The sequence below is a fragment of the Mercenaria mercenaria genome, chromosome 15 (assembly GCF_021730395.1).
Source record: "Mercenaria mercenaria strain notata chromosome 15, MADL_Memer_1, whole genome shotgun sequence".
NCBI classification, from domain to species: Eukaryota; Metazoa; Mollusca; class Bivalvia; order Venerida; family Veneridae; genus Mercenaria; species Mercenaria mercenaria.
In genome coordinates, this window is record NC_069375.1 from 36,164,830 (window position 1) to 36,170,958 (window position 6,129).

Below are 6,129 nucleotides of genomic sequence, written 5' to 3' on the forward strand. Positions count from 1 at the left end.
CATGTTTGTGCGCGATGTTCATATTGTCAAAGGAATACGCGGTTAGTCTTACTTAAGGTTAATCAAGGACAGGTCGGAATGAAGAGAAAATAATGCAGATGGTATCTTGTGATACATTATATACTTTTACAGTTTCTACAATAAATTGTAATTATCTAATTAGGAAAACGTTTGCCAGCAGAACTTATATATTTGTGTCAGGACATGAGATTTTTGGCCCAAATGCGATTTTGGTCGAAAATGGGGTTTTCAGCTAATCTGACACATTGTCATGTTCGAAGTAAAAATTTGCTATTTGACAATAGAAATCAGCCATTGTTATGGAGAAATTACCGCTTTTCGGACACCATATTTTCGTCTAACTGAATCAAAATAGAGGCAGAATATCTTAATGCAAACTCCTTCTTAAAATAATTTGAAAAGAAAATGCATAACGAAATATCAAACACAACATGCAGTTTATTAAATTTATTTTTTTCTGTTCCTTTTGTTCATATTAGCACAAATTATTTTCCCCTAAAAATCGTTCCCATGGCAACACAGTTGTTAAATCCAATTTTAATAGTTCCTTGATAAATCCAGCCAAAATTAACATCTAGAATGTGTAGTTAATATACCGTCAACATTTTCTAGTGTACAGTGTTTAAAGATAACAGTTCTTTTTGCAAAAATCTTATGGCTTTCTTTTGTAGAAAAATAGATATGCTAGATATCGAGTTAGATAGCATGACAAAACTAGGACATTAACGTTGTTGTTAGAACACTTAACTCATTGGCATATTTCTTTGTTACTGTTTGACAGAATATCATGCAAAAAGATATAATTATTAGAAATATTATAAACTGATTTTGCTCAAGGTAGTAGTACAGATGTCATACTGATCAGTGATTCGTTACCATGGCAACAATGATGTATTTTCTTACCAAAAGTACCATTTCTATCAAGTTCTTGAAATAACTGAAAGTTAAAGTGTTTTTCAAAATACTATTTACATCGAAAGCTGTCTACTTCATATTCAAAAGTAAGAAAACATCATTTCATGTAAATTGATGTGACACTTTGGGATATACATTATTTTCTGATACACAAGACACAGTTACAACTCTTGCTAGTTCAAGGCAGATTCATATGATAACATAATGTTTTGTTGATGCAGTTATTACTTAAGAAAAGGATATGACCTTACATTATTTTTTTGACAAATAGAACATATAAACATGAAAGATGTTTTACAATAATCTATAGTCAGATTAATGTTTAATACCATGGCAACAATGCACTATTTTCTTATAAAAATAAAAATAGCATTTATTGTCAAATTTCTTGAAACTGTATGATTATTTAAATAAAAAAGAGCACTCAAGATATCTTATGCATGGAGAAGTTTAAAAAAAAAAGTCTGTATTGCTTAAACAATTAAGACAGTTTTACTCTAACCACTTCACTGCTGTTCTGGCAACACACCATACTTTTACCAAATATTTCTCACAGTTGAACTGTGACAGTTCAGTTAGTTTTACTTTTTACTTGACTCCCATTTGTAGTTTAAATCAGCTTGATGAACTTTTGCAGAAAACATGGCCTTATTCTGTGCACTTCTGTGACAGTTGCACTTTATTCCATTGGCATACTTTCAACTGGATGCTCAGCAAATATGTTAGGTCCTTGGGTTTCATTTCCATTCACAAATTCATAAAGAATTTTATTTTTCTGGAAATTCTTTCATCCTTCAGCCATTCTGCAAAACAAAAATACATAAGTATTAGTAACTTTAAGTAGAAAGTTACAGAACAGAATACTGTGAAGCATTTTTTAAAAATAAAAGTGTCTTTTTGTGTAATCCACATAAAAGCATTAATAAGTATCCATCCACCAATCAATCTTATAATTTTCAAGAATACAAAAGCTAGCTTAAGCTTCTTACATACTAGACATACACTTAAAAGAATTAATTCTTTCAGTATAACTAAATGAATACTCAAATACTACAACAGTTTCTTGGGAAAATACATGTATGATAATATTCAATCATTATGCATAGTTCTCCACTCTCTTAATATGCTAGATATGTTTGTTGAATAAATCTATTAGTAATGATATCTTTCAAAATGTTATTAATACAAGCAGGTCATTTATGTGTATGACATTTTTAAATGTGTCACATGGTGAGAAAATTGTGCAGCCAGACCGGGACTCGAACCCAGGGCCACGGAATACCGTTCCGATGCTCTACCGACTGAGCTAGCCGGGCGCCTACACATTTTCTCCCCGTCTTTATATTCAAGTCCTATACCGTGACAAATGTATTTAACTTACTTGTACTTATTTTAAGAGGAATTTATTTTTTGTATATATTTTTAAGATGTATTTATCATTTTTACAATAGAAAAACTGCAAAAATGAAGAAAATTACAAACCTACAAACTCTTCCAACATGTGGTATGTAGACATGCCTTGAGAATTCCTTTTTTTTTTTGTTTAAGGTCATAGCAACATCATGCCAATATGCCAGATGCTCCTCAGTAGTTGATCAACAGTTGATCTGTAAAATTAAAAAAAACTTTAAAAAAAAGCTGAAATGTGAGATAAAGATGGCCTAGCTAGTTACATCAGTACACAGAACACAAATATTTATATTAAGAGTATAATATGTTTCAACCAGAAGCATGACTTTCTTAACAAAATGTCTTTAAAGTTTAAAATATATTCATTTAATTTGTTCAAGTTGTTTGTAACTTGTAAAGAACATTATGTAGCTGGTAAGGAATCCAACAATCATGGTCAAGTGAACTGAATGCAAGTTTACATTAAAAGCTATTGAGCATCTGTTTTATACAAAATCAAAACAAACCACCATTCTTTGTACTTTTATAATTAAAGTGAGTTTGACATGAATAAGAAATAATTTATTTAAACTGACAAAAGATGTGATAAAATTTTCCCTGTAAGTCACTACATAAATATGGATAAGGCTGTGACTTCTTGCATACTGGTCTTTCATACTGATACACTGATCAGAAATAAGAGTGAAAACAGTTGTGGAAAAAAGTAAGCTTCCTGACAGCCCCCCCCCTTATTTGGAGGATATCGGAGGGGGGTAATTTACAGATAAAAAAAAACGGGGGAGGGGGAAAGAGGGGGTTATTTAGTTTATGTAGTGCGGAAGCAGTTCCCAAGCTGGGGACGGGTGTATTTCATATGACAATGAGAGGGAAAGAGACGAGAAGTATTTGGTGGAAGTTGGAGAAGGGGGGTAAAATATTTCCGGGGGGGGGGGGGGTAATTTTCTTTTCTGAAAAACTGCGGGTGTTCTGGCTGACTGTTTTTATTTTCTGATTATTTCCCATTACCATCAGAGGCCCGTAACAGCATATAAACATCTCTGAGCCGAATATTTTAGCTAAGAGAAAATTAAAGCCCTATTGACAATTCTGGGTTATTTTTGAAGAAAAAAAAACACGGGCAAAACGGTCGATATGGATTTAATTAATATTTTAAAACTACATATTGTGTAAATATTACTACTTACCTGTAAATCGCGCCATACCATTCATTATCCCTTTTAAATTAATCGTCAAATTACGATTTAAAAGTTTCCTTTCTCACGACCTTTCATGTTTACAAATGGCGTGTTGATACAAAGGGCGATAAATTGTCAGTTATTTGATAATGAAACGAAATGGCAAAACACGGAAATGTTACAATACATGCTTGATAAATGACGTTTGTCTCTTCATTGGTTTATTGTCCCAATAATATAGTGTTAATTGATAAAATGCATTAATTGACGCGAAAACGTGTTGAACTCCACACATTTTTGTGACGTAACTTTAATCGGGTTTTTCTCGAATGACGTAACGCCGCATTTGGGCCAAAAATCTCATGGCGCGACACATTTCTTGAAGCCCTTCTCAACCTGATGATATTTGATACTGATGACTATAAAGTGACATATTGGCAATGGCATAAAAATATGTACACAAAATACTCGTATGCTCTATGTATATCATGCATTTAAAATTTAACCTGCATTAGCGATCACCTTTTGTAACTAGCCACTTAAAGAAGCCAGTAAGATTACTTTTAAAATACATTTTGTTCTACTTTCTGGGTGTCTTAAGATGTCACCTGCCTTTAGAAGCCAGAATGTGTCGCTCCCTTCGCTGTTGGTTGCTTAATACGTTCACGGCTCACATGAATTAATTCTAGACATGGTAATATCTTAATTTCCTTCGCTGGAAAGTTGCAATGGATACGTATTGACCTTTTGGGCGCTTTATGACAAATACTGTCAATTTTGAGCGGTCTGTACAGCGTTATTCAAACCTTCGTTAATTCCAACCGCTTTTGAGGAATACCCTAGGAATTGGCAGTGATGAAAGGATGAGCAATACTCCTCTTTTCGTTGGTCAAATATAGAAAATGACAGTCACTTTATTATTCTTAAAGAAATCCGCAAAAGGCATTTTTGTGATCGTACAACTGTTAAATGGTAGACAGAGACTATTCTCCAACAATATCATTTCATTCTTCAAGAATCGGCATGATATACATATGCAATTAATAGACTAGTTCAAAATGTAATGATAGTCATAGCACAATCACCTGTACTTATTTGGATAATTTGGTTTATTTGCATGTCGTCTGAACTGGGTTTCCCGTTTTTACAGTTTAGTCTGCAAATTGCGCATACTTTCGGGACTTTTTTCGGGACAATTATGTCCGATTTACTACTTTATTTACTAAATTCGTTAACGTTTTAGTTTTCACGTTAACCAGATCATGGTGAAATGACATTGGCTGATAATAATACATTTGAGGTTATCTCTGCAATAAAAACTGTTTTGCAAGTTCAGACATGAAATAATAGTTGTAAAACAACAGAAAACCTTCGTATTGTACCTTGACTGAAAATTATATCATGAAAGGGATTTGTTGTATTTCTGTCAGATCTTGATGATGAAGCAAAAATATACCATTTTGATGAGCTTGACGAAGCCTAAGCTCAAGGAGGATATATATTAAGATGGTGACAACAGTCTTGTTGAAAAAGTAACTCCATTGGATGGAACTCCGTTGTATGTTGCACTATTATTCGTAATGTGTCATGTAGCATATAAAGGCTACAATATCATTATTAATTCGGTTTTTATTGCTATAATGATATTCGTAACATTTCTTAAAGCAGTGAAATGGTGAAATATTTAGTACCTTAAAAAGCGGTAGACCTTCTAACATACATATGATGATACAACCGGATACTAAGTTGGTATTATTCTGTTTCAAAATCTTAGCATTTTGCAAAACAGTTACATATATATGATGTCATTTAATTCACTAATTATAACTTAAAATTATATAAATTATGTGGCATGGATGTATGGTTGAGGGTTGTGTTCCTAAAGGCAAAGACACAGATACACGAAAGGACGACAAACTACATTTGTCATGTCTTCTTTTGCAAACGAAAGAAGGACAAGCAGTTGAACTGTTGTGTCTTCGTGTGCTGGCGGTGAAGACACAACGACGCGAAAGGACGAAAAATTGTCGCTTGTCGTGTTCGCGTGTCTTCGTATGCTCAAGACGATGATACAAGGACACGACAAAAGGGCAAAGATACGACGTTTTATATCAACCGACTCGATATTTGCTAATGAAATATTTCATGTGCTCAGTATTAAAGTTTTGATACTTTGCTTTAAATTTTTCTTGTCGTCGTTTCTTTGCCCATACATGCGAGAACACGACAAATTAGCAGTTTTCTTCCTTTCGTGTCCTTGGGTTTTTCTTTGCCTCGAAGACACGAATAAGCAGAAACCAGTCACCATATTATGATGTTCATTTCGGCTGTAGGAAGAGTAACAGTCGTGTCGTTAGCTCGGTTGGACAAGAGATGCTAATTATAAGTTCAAGGTTTATTTCTGCTGGAAATTTTGATGTGTATTTATCGGCCATACTGTCGCTTTATGACAATTGGTGTAGAATGCCGGCTAGGTCATGTTATTCAAAGGCTGATTAAATCAATGGCTCTCTCGGTATTATATGGTAAAATTTCCAATGTTCATATGACTATAAATATTGCCCATTTATTTGATAGTATGTGATGATTCAAGTGGAGCAATACTCTA

The 6,129-nt window shown here is 33.4% G+C and overlaps 1 long non-coding RNA gene across 1 annotated transcript; it reads right to left on the reverse strand.

The window, feature by feature from the left end:
- Positions 1-246: 246 nt before the first annotated feature.
- Positions 247-3,891, reverse strand: LOC123535259 (uncharacterized). Its single transcript, XR_006683179.2, has 3 exons — positions 3,531-3,891; positions 2,419-2,543; positions 247-1,739 (listed from the first exon to the last, which is right to left on the reverse strand). It is a non-coding gene; the product is annotated as an uncharacterized LOC123535259 (long non-coding RNA).
- Between the last annotated feature and the right edge of the window lie 2,238 nt (positions 3,892-6,129).